The 16,621-nt window shown below is 44.6% G+C and overlaps 1 long non-coding RNA gene and 3 other non-coding genes across 4 annotated transcripts in view; 3 read left to right on the top strand and 1 right to left on the bottom strand.

The window, feature by feature from the left end:
• Positions 1–1,298: 1,298 nt before the first annotated feature.
• On the top strand, positions 1,299–1,462 carry LOC122437514. The gene has a single exon (XR_006268326.1). It is a non-coding gene; the product is annotated as a U1 spliceosomal RNA (small nuclear RNA).
• A 4,558-nt stretch (positions 1,463–6,020) lies between these two features.
• Positions 6,021–6,184, top strand: LOC122437503. The gene has a single exon (XR_006268315.1). It is a non-coding gene; the product is annotated as a U1 spliceosomal RNA (small nuclear RNA).
• A 5,862-nt stretch (positions 6,185–12,046) lies between these two features.
• TRNAN-GUU lies at positions 12,047–12,120 on the top strand. Its single transcript has one exon. It is a non-coding gene; the product is annotated as a tRNA-Asn (tRNA).
• Positions 12,121–14,558: 2,438 nt separating this feature from the next.
• Positions 14,559–16,621, bottom strand: part of LOC122433910 — a 34,159-nt gene continuing 32,096 nt past the window's right edge. Inside the window, exon 3 of the long non-coding RNA XR_006267206.1 lies at positions 14,559–15,063. This is a non-coding gene — a long non-coding RNA (uncharacterized LOC122433910). The remainder of the gene's footprint in view (positions 15,064–16,621) is intronic.

The following is a 16,621-nucleotide window of genomic DNA, read 5'->3' as shown; positions in this document are numbered from 1 at the left end:
CTTGGGCTGTTCCTGACATGCATGTGCATCTTTCTGCCAAGAAGGATTGTAGCGCAGAGGCCTGGTGGAGGTTACCACCACCTATTAAGGGGTAGTTCTGTCCACCTCCTTTTTAACCCAGGAAAAAGCTTTGTAAGTACGGATAGTCTGCAAAGATCTCCTTGACCTCAAAAATACGAAATAGGTGGTCTCTTTATTTTCTGTCCAGGCGGGGCTCAGCTCTTCCTTGCTCCTCCTCATAATCTTACGTTAAAGAAACTTAAAAAAAAAAAATTATTAGGTACATGGGATATTTAGTTGCAGCATGAAAACTGTTAGTTGTCCCAGATGGGATCTAGTTCCTTGACCAGGGATCCAACTCCGGCCCCAGGCATTGGGAAGTGTGGAATCTTAGCCAGTGGACAACTAGGGAAGCCCCTGTCCTTAGTCTGGAGTATCTGTCCACGGGAGACAGATTCCAGCTGCTCAGCGTGGGGCGCATGGAATTTCTGCCTCAGTTTGTCCAGGTGCAAACATTTGCAGCAAAGGGTCCCAGGTCCCAGCCTGTCTCAATAAGACAGAGGATACAGACAGGTGTTAAAATCTGTTCAGAGTCAAAACCACACCTGAAGCTGGAAATAAAATGAATGAAAATTTTGATGAATGACACAATTTTCACGAATGGAACTGAGTTCACGGCCAGTCGCGACGCTTAATGCGTTTTACTCGACACACACACAATACTGCCTCACAAAGACAACTGGACTTGAAAGGAACCGGTTTCCCCTGGACTGCGAAATGTTCTGTTCTCCCCATGGAACGCCGTTATTTGGAAAAAGGCGCACAGGCTTCAGCCGACCGCCAGACCGGTGCTGGGCAGGACAAAAGGCAGGCAGGCAGCAGCCGAGCGCGCCGGGTCCCAACACGCAGAGGCTGGGAGAACAGGAGCGGGAGGCGGACGTCACTTCCCCCAGAGGGCGCCCGCCGGCGGGTCGGCCGGGCCGGACGGCGTGGGAGGACGGAGGCGGGGAGTAGGGCGGGGCGTGGGCTGGAGGGAAGCGCGGGTTCCCGTCGGCGTCACGGACGGGGGCGTGTCGTATGTAGATATCTGAGCGCAGGGGCTGCTGGTCCGTGATGTGGTGCTTAAAGACCATCTGGTCTCCCGTGGCGTGGGAGAGAATCCAGGCCTTTTTTCTTGAAAGTGCGTGGATGCGCTGTGTGGAAGGTCGAAGGCGGCTCGGGGATGCGTGGAGTAAAGTGAGCATGTGTGTAAAGTGGAGGGCGTATGAGGTTGAGGTGGGGCGGCAGGCTGGCAACTCATACTTACCTGGCAGGGGAGATACCATGATCACGAAGGTGGTTTTCCCAGGGCGAGGCTTATCCATTGCACTCCGGATGTGCTGACCCCTGCGATTTCCCCAAATGTGGGAAACTCGACTGCATAATTTGTGGTAGTGGGGGACTGCGTTCGCGCTTTCCCCTGATTTTTGATGTGTAGAAAAATAAGACAAGATTTATGTTTTAGTGGTGAACGTATGTGTTAGGTTGTAGCAATCAGAGGAGAAATGCTAAAACGCGTAAGTTAGACTGGCTGGCTGTTGAGTGTTCTCTACTTACGCGAAGCTCAAAGAGTTGGTACAAAGACCCGTGGCAGGGTCTGTGAAGAACGTTCTTTTAGCTTATTCGTGAAAAGTTTTTGTGTGACGGGAGGCTTCCTGGTGAGCAGGATACAACGAGAGAGACCCTTACCGGGGCCAAACACACAAAGTCGGAGGAAAAGTCAGGAGGCGCCGCGTGACGAGCTTCTCGTTTGCCCGTCTTGTGAGAGGTTGTAACTAGCCGTTTTCCCAGCAGTGTCCTGCTTTCCAGAGGCTTCATGTCTTGCGTGGTTAGCTGCCTTGCTTATTACACGCCTGTCATTGCTGGAGATACTACTTAGATAGCATCCCACTCATTCCTTCGCAGCCCAAGGGGCCTCTTCGTATTTCTCGATCCAGTTCTCTGTTCACCCCCGCCTTTTCTCTCAGGCTTTCTGTTGTTACCTTCCCAGCCAGAAAACAGTACCTCTTTTTCAGCCTCGAATGTGCACCTGAATGCTTAATTCAGTAGTCTGGAAAACTAGGCAACCTCCTTAACATCCTTTCTCATTAAATGGCAGTAGAAATCGTATCTTTTTTTTTTTTTTCGGTCAAAAGTTGTTTTCCTTTTCTTCCTATCTGAAAATATTTACAATCTAGAAGAAAACCCCAGACCGAGTTGTCGGTAGTTTTGTGGGCTATTTGCCAACCCCTTTCTCAGGATGTGTTGTGCTCAGATTCACAAAGTCCTCCTGACAAATAGAAACCACTGGGCCAAACAGAAAAGGCAGGACCATGGCGGGAAGGACTGTCCTCCCCCTGTGGCTGCCTCCGAGACAGCACTCGTAGATCCTCTCAGCCCTAAGAAACCTCTGAGATCGGAGGAGGTGCTGGGAGTGGGCGTGGGAGTGAGGTGATGCTTAAGGGTAGGTCCAAAGAAGACTAACCAAAAAGCACACAGGATGCGGATCGAGGATCTAGGTCATTGAATGTAGAATATCCTACTCTGTCTCCCCAACAGCGGGAGATTTCATTTCTCAAATACGAAATATCTTCAGCATTACTGATTGGGGCATTGACATGGATTACCGTGATTTTGAATGATTTGTCTTGGAAACGAACAGAGATCATCCTGTCGTTTTTGAGATTGCATCCAAGTGCTGCATTTTGGACTCTTTTGTTGGCTATGATGGCTACTCCATTTCTTCTAAGGAATTCTTGCCCACAGTAGTAGATATAATGCTCATCTGAGTTAAATTTACCCATTCCAGTACATTTTAGTTCGCTGATTCCTAAAATGTTGATGTTTACTCTTGCCATCTCCTCTTTGACCACTTCCAATTTCCCTTGATTCATGGACCTAACATTCTAGGTTCCTATGCAATATTGCTCTTTACAGCATTGGACTTTTCTTCCAACATTAGTGACATCCACAACTGGGTGTTTTTGCTTTGTGACTCAAACCCAGCCAAAACCCATGGTACCTGGTCAGTTTCTTGATGTCTCCGCAGAAAGAATTCAGTCGTCTCGCAGAGAGACAAAGTGATAAGTAACAAGTAGATTTATTCAGATTCAAGAGAAGCACACTCCACAGACAGAGTGTGGGCCATTGCAGAGAAAGAATGTGGCGGCAAAGTGTGGCATGGTTAGTTTTTATAAGTTGGGTAATTTTGTATGCTAATAAGTGGGAGGGTTATTCCAACTGTTTTGGGGAAGGGGTGGAGATTTCCAGGATTTGGGCCACCACCCACTCCTTGATCTTTTAACATTGCCTTGGAACTGTCATGGCACCTCTGGGTGTGTCATTTCACTTGCTGATTGAGGATCAAGGTCTAGTCTTGTCTGCCAAGTTGGTCCCATTGATTGGTCGCATCTTGGTCCCATGATTCTAAAACTGGTTTATGTTGTGTCCTTGGGCTATGTCATTATTTCAAGTTTTGCCCTGCCCCTTTCCCTCCTGTTACAGAGGGGTCAGGCTTTAAAGTTGACTTAGGTGGTTTACCTATGAGTTTGGTGGTGTTGTGTGCCAGGGGAATGTTCAGTATTCTGCTTTTGCTCCCAGCTTTTGAACTGTGGTGTTGGAGATGACTCTTTTTTTTTTAAGTCTTTATTGAATTTTATTACAATATTGCTTTTGTTTTTTTGGCTGCAAGGTATGTGGAATCTTAGCTCCCTGACCAGGGATTGAACTCGCTCCCCTTGCAATGGAAGGCAAATTCTTAACCACTGGACCACCAGGGGAGTCCCTGGAGATGACTCTTTAGAGTCCCTTGGACAGCAAGGAGATCCAACCAGTCTATCCTAAATGAAATCAGTCCTGAATATTCTTTGGAAGGACTGATGCTGAAGCTGAAGCTCCAATACTTTGGCCATTTGATGCGAAGAACTGACTCATTTGAAAGGACTCTGATGCTGGAATGATTGAAGGTGGATAGAGAAGGGGGCAACAGAGGATGATATGGTTGAATGGCATCACCGACTCAATGGACATGAGTCTGAGTAAGCTCCGGGAGTTGGTGATGGACAGGGAAGCCTGCTGTGTTGCAGTCCATGGGGTTGCAAAGAGTTGGACATGACTGAGCAACTGAACTGAATTGAACTGATCCTCTTTTTGCCACCAGCTCTTCATAGATGACACTTGAATTTTTGGTCTTTTTGTATCTTGTCCATAATTTTCTCCGACTGCATACATGCAGTTGTTTTTAGTCCCTATTGTTTCTTTGCATTTTGTTGCTGGAGGATACATTTTGATCTTGAGGACACAAGCAGTGAGTGGTGGCTTGAAGCAGTGAGTGGTCGCTTGAAGCAAGATCTTTGTTCCCGGACCAGGAATTGGACCAGGGTAGCCTGTGTGAAAACCAGGAATCCTAGCCACCATTCCATCAGGAGCTAGGGCTAGAAGCATGGGTTGCTACTGAAAAATGAATTTCTCAGGGGCAAAAGCTGTAAAAGTAGGTACAAAGTTCATTATTAGAGCCACAACAGAAGTCAGAGAGCACATAGATATACAGCTTATTTAAGACAGAAGTAAGGCAGAGATGCACACTTGGAAAGGGTGTGGGTGTCCTCCTTAATGAGGAGCAGTGCATCAGAGAGGTGATTCAAATCACTTATATAGAGCATTTCTTCCAGGCCTTTGTTTACTTTTGGCCAATTATCTCATCTCTTTTTCCACACCTGACCTCTCTCGGGGCCCTTCCTGACACGCATGTGAAATTTTTTTGCTAACACGGATTGTAGCACAGAGGCCTCCTGGGAGGTTGACACCACCAATTACGGGGTGGCTCCTCCCCTCCTTTTTAATCTGGGAGGAACTTTTCTGAGCATGTGTAGTCTGTGAAGGTCTCCTGGACCTCAAGAATGCAAAATAGGTGGTCTCTATCTTCTATCCAATAAGGACTCAGCTCCTTCTTGCTCCTCCTAATATCCTTATCTTGGAGCATCTTATCTTTATACAAAATATTTATTAGGCATGAAGGATCTTTAGTTGCAGCATGTAAACTGTTAGTTGTCCCATGTGGGATGTAGTTCCTTGACCAGAGACTGAACCAGAGTATGGAGTTAATCACTGGATCACTAGGGAAGTCCCTGCTTTTAGCCTGGAGTTAACTGTCTACAGGGGATAGGTTGCACTGCTCACCCTGGGGCCCATCAAATTCCTGCCTCAGTGTGTCCAGGTCCAAACCCTGCAGCAAAGGGTCCCAGGTCCCAGCCTGTCTCAATAAGACAGAGGATACAGACAGGTGTTAAAATCTGTTCAGAGTCAAAACCACACCTGAAGCTGGAAATAAAATAAATGAAATTTTTGATGAATGACACAATTTTCACGAATGGAACTGAGTTCACGGCCAGTCGTGACGCTTAATGCGTCTTACCAGACATACACACAATACTACATCACAAAGACAACTGGATTTGAAAGGAACCGGTTTCCCTTGGACTGCTAAATGTTCTGTTCTCCCCATTGAACGCCATTATTTGAAAAAGGTGGACAGGCTTCAGCCCACCGCCAGACCGATGCTGGGCAGGACAAAAAGTTATGCAGGCAGTCGGGCGCGCGAGGCCCCAACACCCAGTGGGTGGGAGAACAGGAGCGGGAGGCGGACGTCACTTCCCCTAGAGGGCGCCCGCCTGCCGGTTGGCCTGGCCAGACAGCGTGGGAGGAGGGAGGCGGGGACTAGGGCGGGGCGTGGACTGGAGGGAAGGGCGGGTTCCCGTTTACGTCACGGATGGGGCGTGTCGTATGTAGATATCTGAGCGCAGGGGCTGCTGGTCCGTCATCTGGTGCTTAAACACGATATGGTCTCTCGTGGCGTGGGAGAGAATCCAGGCCTTTTTTCTTGAAAGTGCGTGGATGCGCTGTGTGGAAGGTCGAAGGCGGCTCGGGGATGCGTGGAGTAAAGTGAGCGTGTGTGTAAAGTGGAGGGCGTATGAGGTTGAGGTGGGGCGGCAGGCTGGCAACTCATACTTACCTGGCAGGGGAGATACCATGATCACGAAGGTGGTTTTCCCAGGGCGAGGCTTATCCATTGCACTCCGGATGTGCTGACCCCTGCGATTTCCCCAAATGTGGGAAACTCGACTGCATAATTTGTGGTAGTGGGGGACTGCGTTCGCGCTTTCCCCTGTTATTTTCTTTGTCCAAAATCAGAAGAAGCTTTTTCTAAGTCTATAGTAACATCCGGTCATTAGTAAGTTTTCTTCGCAAAGCTAGTGAATTTCCGGATGGTTTTTTCCGCTGGAGTATGTTTCTTTGTAGAACTGGTTGCTAGTTTGTGTTTTGATATAAGAGAATGTCAAGAGTTTTTTGAAACACCACAGTAAAGATATGGACTCTCCCACGCTTAGCTTTTTATTTAATTTTTTACATTTTTTCACCATTCCTGAAAATCAGTAGCTTTATATAGGCGGGCTGTAGATTAATCTTGTTGACCATGCTAAATTTCAGTTCTTCTCCATCATCGTGACGTTACTGAAATTAACGTGTATTTAATCGGTGATGGTATTAAACTGTATGTTTTTCTATTGTCACATTTTCTTCTACTTTAATTGTCTCCTTGCATTCGGGTTTTTTCCCAATAGAGCAGTTCTATGCATCAGGTGGCCAAACTATTGAAGCTTTAGCCTCAGTTGTTCCAACAAATGTTCAGGACTGATTTCCTTTAGCATTGATTAGTTTGATCTCTTGTAATCGGGAGAGTGGTGATTTTTTTTTTTTTTAGTACAATTTTTTCTTTTTTGGCTACGGGTGTTCCTGATGATTGTCGTGTTCTAATTCTGCGAGTGACTTGTCACGTACTCACTTGGTAGTATGACATGATGTTGCTGTGGTTTAGTCGCTAAGTCATTCCCGACTCTACGTTATTTTCCAGGAGATAAGTACTTCATGTACATCCTCTGAATTTTACCTTCTTGCTTCCATTTTGATTGCACTTTCCGTGTCACCTTGGAGTTTACACAGTTTGAGTTTTTAAAACGTGTATCCTAGAGGCACCCTGGTATGTTCTTAATAACAGAGACTTGCAATGGATTAGATTCAACAGTTTTTGCTGGGTGAGACCACGCTTGTGAGGTCCTAATGGAGAAGTGGGAGAGAAGCGGTTGATGGTTGTTGGACTTGATGGGCACACAGCTGCTTAGTCGCTTCGGTCGTTGCCAACTCTGGGGGAATCTATGGACTGTAGCCTACCAGGCTCCTCTGTCCATGGAATTCTCCAGGTAAGAGTACTCGTGTGGGTTGCCATGTCCTCCTCCAGGGGATCTTCCCGACCCAGGGATCGAACAGATTCTTTACCACTGAGCCACTAGGGCAGACATTCTAAAAGAGATGGGAATACCAGACCACCTGACCTGCCTCTTGAGAAACCTGTATGCAGGGCAGGAAGCAACAGTTAGAACTGAACATGGAACAACAGACTGGTTCCAAATAGGAAAAGGAGTACATCAAGGCTGTATATTGTCACCCTGCTTATTTACCTTATATGCAGAGTACATCATGAGAAACGCTGGGCTGGAAGAAGCACAAGCTGGAATCAAGATTGCCGGGAGAAATATCAATAACCTCAGATATGCAGATGACACCACCCTTATGGCAGAAAGCGAAGAGGAACTAAAGCCTCTTGATCAAAGTGAAAGAGGAGAGTGAAAAAGTTGGCTTAAAGCTTAACATTCAGAAAACTAAGATCATGGCATCTGGTCCCATCACCTCATGGGAAATAGATGGGGATACAGTGGAAACAGTGTCAGACTTTATTTTGGGGGTCTCCAAAATCACTGCAGATGGTGACTGCAGCCATGAAATTAAAAGACGCTTACTCCTTGGAAGGAAAGTTATGACCAACCTAGACAGCATGTTAAAAAGCAGAGACATTACTTTGTCAACAAAGGGTCTGTCTAGTCAAGGCTATGGTTTTTCCAGTAGTCATGTAGATGTGAGAGTTGGACTATAAAGAAAGCTGAGCGCCAAAGAATTGATGTTTTTGAACTGTGGTGTTGGAGGAGACTCTTGAGAGTCCCTTGGACTGCAAAGAGATCCAACCAGTCCATCCTACAGCAAATCAGTCCTGGGTGTTCACTGGAAGGACTAATGTTGAAGCTGAAATTCTAATACTTTGGCCACCTGATTCGAAGAACTGACTCATTTGAAAAGACCCTGATGCTGGGAAAGATTGAGGGCAGAAGGAGAAGGGGACGACAGAGGACGAGATGATTGGATGGCATCACCAACTCAATGGACATGAGCTTGGGGAAACTCTAGGAGTTGGTGATGGACAGGGAAGCCTGGCATGCTGTGGTTCATGGGGTCGGACAACTGAGCAACTGAAGTGAACTGAACTGAACTGAAGGCAATAAGTCTAATCTAGTGACATTATTATACTATGGCTGTAGGTGGAAGTCCTGGATTATTTTCAGTGGTTTTAAAATTAAGGTTTAGGCAGGAACATTATGATATCTAAATAATTTGAACGTTGTTTTCCATATTTACAAATGACCTGGCCGAAGGATTTTTTTTTTTTTTAACTTTATTAACAAGTGCTACTGAGACTGATCTGGGCCTGCTGAATTCACTTTCAGCATGGTGATCTCACAGCACCAGGAGAAGATAGGGCTCAGTATCCTGTTCTTTGGCTATGTTCCAATGTTCAACTACATGCTACTCCAAAACATGCCAATTAGGCCTAAGAATTATTTTAAGCTAAAGGCATTTGGAAAACAGCAAGTACATTTTTATCACCAGAGACAGAAAGTCAAGGCCCAGAGAAATCCACACAAACAGATTTTGTTAACTCATATCTTCCTTTAGTCTTCCCATATATTTTACTTTTCCATCATGACCTCTCTTTGTTCAACCTTGTATATAAATACTTAGGTCTAGTTAGTTGTTTGGGTTTTCACTTTCCTATTGGGGCTCCCATAGACATGTGACAATCAGTATGTTTTCCTCCTGTCAGTCTGTCTTATGTCAATCTAATTCTCAGGCCCAGCTGGAGACCACAAGAGGCTTAAGGTGAAGTTTGCCTCTCCTGCAGACTCTCCTAGGACCACAAAAGAAAGGATTAGCAAAAAGCTATCTAAAAGGGACAAGAGGGCACTTGGTGTAGGCTTGGTAGACCTAATAGGAAATGTTAGAATTCCCAGAATCAGATGGGTGGAAGGATGTCTGTCTTAGGATAAAGTTTGCTAGGGGAGACCCAGAGAGACAAGCTGTCATATAACTGGGGACCAGTGACTAAATTTCTCCTTTGAATCTGTCTCTTTCCTCCCCTTTCCTATTCTTCCTCCCAGTTCTGCCCTTCTTTCTTCTGAGTCTTCCTTTCCATTTCTTCCCCACCTGTAATTAGGATGAACCCAGGACCTGGGACTTGGTCCCACCAATATCTCTATGTGTTTGGGTTTTTAATCTTTCTTCTACCAAAAACCTCCTTTGATGATCTGCTGAAACCTGCACAGCCTTCTTAGATCAATGAATTTTAATGCATAGAATCAAATACAGTTGTCTCTGGGGGCTTCCACAGCATCATAAAAAGAATGAGCAGGAAGACTGAGCTTACACAATCGACCTCCCTTGCTTAGACCCAAGATGACCCTAGAGTTGGGGTGGTGCAAAATAAAAGATCATGGGTTCTGCCAGCCTCAGAGGAATTAAAACTACTGTACATCACTATTTTTACTATCAAAACAGAAAAAGTAGTGGTTCCTGGAACAGAGTTCCAATGAGAAGGACCACAAACTCCCTCATGGCCACTGTAGGGAGCAGTACAGCCCTGAAACTGCGGCTACTAATCCAAAGAAAACCAAATAAAATGCACTGGATGCTGGGCTATGCTCAAGACTTTAAAATTAGAAGTTTTGCACGCTACAAACTGAGCTAGCAGGATGATGAAGAGCCATGAGCTTTCCTCCCTACCAGCTTGGGATCAGTTGCCCAAATGTAAAATGGCTTGGGGAAGACCGAAGGCAAACTCGGAGAGCTGCTAATGAGGAAATAGGTCTGTAATAAGTATAATGGATTCCCTCCTCCCCAAGGCTCATCAGCATAAGTCACAAACTACAACCATGCTACTTCTGAGCTCAAGGAGAGACCCAGCTAGTGGGTAGAAACTACTGCTCAGAGGTGGGGTCGGGTTGAGGGAGCAACTTCACCCTTCTCCCGGTCTTGTAGAAAGGCCTCTCCCTGCTCATTTCCACCCAGATGGAACCTCAGACATCCAAGACGAAAGGATCTTATCCAATTCATCCCAAGAATGTCCCACTGAGATTTAACAGATCCACCTCCTTAGTCCTGTTATTGGAATTTTCTGACACTCCACGACAATTGTGAGTACTTTTCTCCAAGGTTCACAAGGGAGAGTTCACACAGCACCAAATGCACTTTTCTGTGTCTCAGCAACACCCACCCCGGCATCTTCCACCTCTTCTGTGGGGGCTGTTGGGGAAATAAGAAATCCAGACTCAAAGGAACACGCATATTGATAAACAGAGTATTAGCTAAGTTTATTACTGAGGGGAAAAAGTCAGAGTTCCTGCTTGCAGGTAGCCCACACAAGACCACAAAACTATTGTGGACTTCCAGCTCTATTAATGTGGGATTAAAGCTACAGTTGTCATCATCCTACCTTTAGTAAACAGTCAGCATTACTCCAGGAATGATACTAGGCCTTCCCTGACCGTGCATCTACTTGACAGTACGCCGGGTTAGTAACATTTAACACTCCTCAGGCAAGGAGGGCGGAGAGGCATCGCGCCGCCGATTCCCAGCCGCAGAGGGCTGGGGCGGAGTCGGAGTACCCCTGGGGGAGCGTTTTCAACCCTCATGGGGTGAGCCGGAGGTGTGCACCCTCTACCGCGCGGGGCCGCGGGCCCCTCGCCACGCGCTTAGAGTTTTGGACTCCTCAGGGCGTGATGGTCTTTAGCCAACCATTTCAGAGAGGAACATCAGTCGTTCCAATTCGAGAGCATACAACAGTAAATAATCGTGGCCGACAGAAAGGAGGCAGGGAGATGGTAATCAAAGCGATCTAACGAAAATAGGCACTTCCCGTTTCTTCTGGCCTTTTCCCTCAATGGCCAGAGCACTAGCACGCGCACTCTCTCTCCCTCCCCGGGCTGCCTGCACTCCCACCCGCTTTCTTCTCCTCTTCAGCTTTCCCTGGTCGACCCTCCCCTCCCCTCAGGACGGACGACCCGGGACTGCGGCTGAGTCGCAGTCCACGGTGGGTAGCTCGCTTCGGTCCCAGTGCGCACATGTCCGAAGTCGGGACATTTGCCTTGTTCTTAATCTGCTCCGGGAACAAAAGCGCCTCCGGCTTGGAGAAAGCTTTTCCGCCTTCCGTTTCCGGGGTTCCTCGTAGGTCCAAAAGCTTAAAGCACACACTGAAATTCTTGGTTGCCCTAGGACCTTGGGGGTGGTGTGCATCCTTCGCCCGGCACCTATGAGTGCCTACTAGGTGCGATGGACATGAGTTTGAGTAGGCTCCGGGAGTTGGTTTTGGACAGGGAAGCCTGGCGTGCTGCAGTCCATGGGGTCGCAGAGTTTGACATGACTGAGCGACTGAACTGAACTGAACTACTAGGTGCGAGGCCCTGCCCTGGAGGACCCGCTGCACCGCGAGCAATTCCGAGGTGCCTGTGGGTCGGAATCCACAGCTGGAGGCACAGGGCGTGGGCAGCGCAGTGGGGGCACAGCCGGTTCGTGTCCTTGGCACGGAGTGCCCGGGAGGCTGCGGTAGTCACCTGGTGCAGGGCGGGTGTTGAGGTGCGGAGGAGCCGGTGGGAAGGCTGTGGATCTGGCCTTCGGCTGTCAGAGCCCCTTAGCTGACCCCCAGAAGTTCTATCGATGTCCAAACGTGACCAGCGACACCAACTCTGGGCTTCAGGGTCTCGCGCACAACTCGGGTTTCCGAAGTATGGGAATGTGAAGATAGTCCCGGCGAGAGGCTGAAAAGCAATTTCTGGGATCAGGACACAAATTTACCGGGTTAGGTTCCCGTGTCTCTGTGGCGCAATCGGTTAGCGCGTTCGGCTGTTAACCGAAAGGTTGGTGGTTCGAGCCCACCCAGAGACGTACGTTTTACTTGCTCAAAGTCCTTTCTTGCAACTTCAGGTTATCTCAAAGTTCTGGAGGCTGCAAAGTCCAAGGTCAGGGTCCGGGACCGATATAGTTCTTGTTGAGGGTCTTCTTCCCCGAGGCTTGCATAAGGCCTGTACACTGAGGGTCTCTTCTGTTTTTATAAGGACCTAATCCCAGAATGATTAGTGAAGGCTCCACCCTCCGGAACTCATCTAAACCTACCTGCCAACGGCTCCACCTAGTCCTAATACTGTTACAATGGGGAGTTAGTGCTTCAACATATGAACTTGGGAGGGACATCAATATTCAGTGCAGAATAGGTGGTAACATAGACATTCCTCAAGTGTCTAAAATGCCTTCATAGTGACTTAATTGCACAGACTTAATACTCACATGAGTGGGAGAGAAGTTGTCCTGTGTAGTTCTTTTATTTTTTCTTCCTGGAGAGATTGTGTGTGTGTGTACACAGAAAAATCAAGGAATTATAGAACGGGACATATATTGAGAAAATTCTCATCTCCACTACTCATTCCCAAAGGCCAAACAAATACCAACTTGATGGTTATCAATAAACAAATTTATTTTTAATAAAATAAAAAATTTTATTTTTAATAAAGTCAACAGCATGACTTTATGATTTTTATAATAAAATAGTCACCTACTTTATAAATATATATATTAAAAACCTTGGGCAAGCCAGGCTGTAACTCAAACTTGACTAAAGGATGCTGAAGCCACAAGGCCAGCCATGAACCCACAGTCACAGCCTTTCCTCTGCAATCTTGGGCAAATAACAATTTCTATGACTTCTTAAAGCACCGGGATCTAGAAATTCCACAAAATTTTCTTTTGCTTCTTTCTCCCCTTGTTTGCTTGTCTGATTTGAGCTAGAAGCTCACAGATAATTAATTTAACAAACAAAAATGAAAGGAAAAAATCTAAAACCTCTACATTTTGAAATTTCAGTTGCATTACCAGTATTTTTGTGGAAAAGAGAATCTAGCTATGGTATGAAAAGCAGCCAGTTAAAAGTATACATGCATACATATCTCCACTCCAGATATACAGGTCTAAAAATGACAAATAAATATTCTCAAGTAAATGAAAGAATTCAGGAAATAAAAAACCTTTTTTGAAAAACCTATTTGAAAATGCAGCTGAGATGCTTTCACAATTAAAAATCTCAGGACTAAAACTATACAACACAAAGCATAAACCCAGTGGAAACCATTAACATTAATAATAATGAATCAATATTAGTTCATCAATTATAACAAATGTACCACACCAACAGGGGAAGCAGTGCGGGTGGAGGAGAGAGTACACATGGGACTATTTATTTTTAATCTCAAGAATGGAAAGACCGTATTTGCTGGGTATTATGCATTTGTTCCTCCATATATATTCTCATCATTAGCCACCCTATCATACACCCCAGAAAGAGTCTTCTTGAACTGTGCAGAAAGACTCCTCTGCCCACTGCTTCTTGTTGGCTACAGCCAATGGGATGTACTGACTGGGAATGGGGAGGGTGGGAGGAATATGAAGTCAGGGTAATTGTTTCCTGCAGGTTGGCAGTAGTTGTGTTCTTTGCCACTCCCCAGGACAGTTACTGTTCGGTGGCACTATACTATAGTTACAGCCTTACCTACAACTATTGCTTTCCCAGGTTCTAGAAACAGCTCTCTCCCCTTGGCCAATCAGGCCTAGTAACTGCTCTTCACTATAGCTAGCCCCCAAAATGTTGCACCATCTATTTAGTGACTGCATCCCCTTCTTAGAGCCCAAGAATCCTGAGTTGGGAGGTCCCAGGAAACCCTCTTACTCCTCAGCAGGTCTGGGTTTCAGAGGGCTTCAGGGAATATGCCACAAAGTTATTTGAGAGCTCACTGCATCTGTTCAGCTCATTAGCAGAAGAACAATTACAACTTTCTTCCTTCAGAAAATACCTGTAATAAAACTTCTACTGTCTTGTAGGGAAAAGTTTTTTCTAAGAATGACGTAAAACTCAAAATTCCTAGGGAAAGAAAAAAAACCCAATACCTTTATGTACATAAAAAGTTTAAGAATTTGTTTAGCAAAAAAGGGCTTCCCTGATAGCTCAGTTGGTAAAGAATCTGCCTGCAATGCAGGAGATCCCGATTTGATTCCCGGGTCAGGAAGATCCCCTAGAGAAGGGAAGGAATACCAACTTCAGTATTCTGGCCTGGAGAATTCCATGGACTGAGTTGGACAGGTCTGAGCCACTTTCACATGTACATATGTAGTTAAAAAAAAAAAGGTAAATGAAGCAGTCAACATCTGGCAAAGTCAAGGCCTGGGTGATTCAGCCTGTAAAGATATAAGTCACTTTTATTATTATTGTCATTATTTTTTAATTTTTGACTGTGCTTGGTCTTTGCTGCACAGGCTTTTCTCTAGTTGAGGTGCACGGCCTTCTCATTGCAATGACAAGCCACTTTTAGATTCAGCTGGTTTATTACTTATATATACAGCAAAAGGAAGAGTAGTTGGAGGTATAGACTTCACAAGTCCTCATCCCCAACATCCAAAGGGATGTCACTGAAACAAAAGGGGTCAGTGACTGCAATGCAAGTTGTGGGATACCCTGTTATTGAGGAGTTAATTCTAGACTGCAGCTAAGAGTTTTACAGTCTGCAGCTGTCCTCAGAGAAGGAGTGAGGAGGTAGGCAGAATGCCTTAAGTGTGTTTAAGAAGTTGCAAGGCAATGAAAAACTGTCCCAGGGTAGACAGGGAGGAGAATGGAAACTCTCCTGGCTGCTCTTCACAAGCCTCCCGTCCTCTCCTGTTTGGGGACAATCACAAGGTGCTTTGCCTTGTGGTAAGTTTCACAATAGTTTCACTTCAAGGTCTTCGCTTCTGTGGCCTGTGCAAATACATAGAAGGTCACCGGGGTGCCACAGCAGAACTGTTCCTCTACAATATTCAAAAGACAACAAATTGGTAAAATACTTGAAACATTACAACATATGAAAAGCTTTTTCATTTAGTATTTATTTTTAGCAAGCTTGTATATGCACATAGTTTAGAAAGTCAAACACTTAAAAACCTGGTAATGAAAACTGACAGTCCCCTGAACCTCTCTGCCATTTCCTGCTCCCTAGAAGTAACTACTTTAAATTCTTTTAATCAGTGATTGGTTATTCATTTGTTTCTATAAATAAATATTGTTAATTTTTGATTTTCTAGTTTTAAGCACTTTATCTCTCCTTTACATACTCCCACTACACTGACCACTACGCACACATATACATTTTCCACTTTTCCATTTTCCCAATTGTAATGGTTAATTTTATGTGTCAATCTGGCTAGGCCATGGTACCCAGATACTGGGTCAAATATTAATCCAGATGTTCCTTTGAAGGTATTTTTTAGATGAGATTAACATTTAAGACTCTGAGTAAAGCAGATTACCCTCCAAAATGTGAGTAGGCCTCATCCAATCCATTGAAGGCTCTAAGAGAAAAAGATTTAGATCCCCAAAGAAAGGCAGAATTCTGCCTCTAGACTCTGTTTTCAGATTAGAGTTACAACATCAATTCTTCCCTGGGTTTCCAGCCTGTTGGCCTACCCTGAAGAGTTTTATATTTACCACCCTCCACAATAACATCTCTGTATACAAACTAAATTTCTATATACATATGTGTGTATCTTCTATTAGTTCTGTTTCTCTGGGAAACCCTAGTATATCAACCCTAGTATATCATATTGATATACATACATACATAATCATAATGATTAATGATTATCATTTTTACTATACAAACTAGTAACAGAATTTAATGTTATCACTTTTTGAATATATTTTTCCCTTGGCAGTAAAATTATGTTACTTTTCCATTTGCTTAATTTTCCATGTATTTATCATTGAATTATAACCAATTTCTGTAAGTCTTCTCTCAAGAGCTTTCTCATTCTTTTCTACAGCTATATTTAATTGTGTGGTTGTATTGCCATTTATTTAGTCACCCCCAAACTGATGGACCTTTGGAGAGTTTCCAGTTTTTTAGTTAATAAAAAGTGTTTCTTGAATAACTTTGTACACAATTTCACACTTGTATAGCTATATTGTAGGATAAAGTTCTAAATGTGGATTGCTGAAGTAAAAAAAAAGTTTGTGAAAAGTTTTTATATTGTTCAAAAAGCACCCTGTAGAACTTGTACCAATTCACTCTCTTGTTAACAATGTTTATTCACTCTCCAACTATTAAACTTCAAAAAATTTACCATTTCTTATGACTGAAAATGTTATTTCAACTTAGTTTTAAATTGCACTACTCTTGTTAACAGCAATGTTGAATGTTAAGTATCTTCTCATGGGGCAATAGCCTTTTATATTTTCTATTCTTTATATGTTTGAAATTTTTATTGGGTTATTGGTTTATTTCTTGTTGGCTTATAGTTCTGTAAATATTAGGGAAATTAGTCTTTTGTACATGATGTGTGTTCTAAGAATGTAGATTTCCAGCATGGT

This window comes from Cervus canadensis, chromosome 2 (genome assembly GCF_019320065.1).
Source record: "Cervus canadensis isolate Bull #8, Minnesota chromosome 2, ASM1932006v1, whole genome shotgun sequence".
In the NCBI taxonomy this organism is placed as follows: domain Eukaryota; kingdom Metazoa; phylum Chordata; class Mammalia; order Artiodactyla; family Cervidae; genus Cervus; species Cervus canadensis.
Note: the sequence above shows the minus strand (reverse complement) of the source record. Positions and strands in the feature narration are given on the sequence as shown.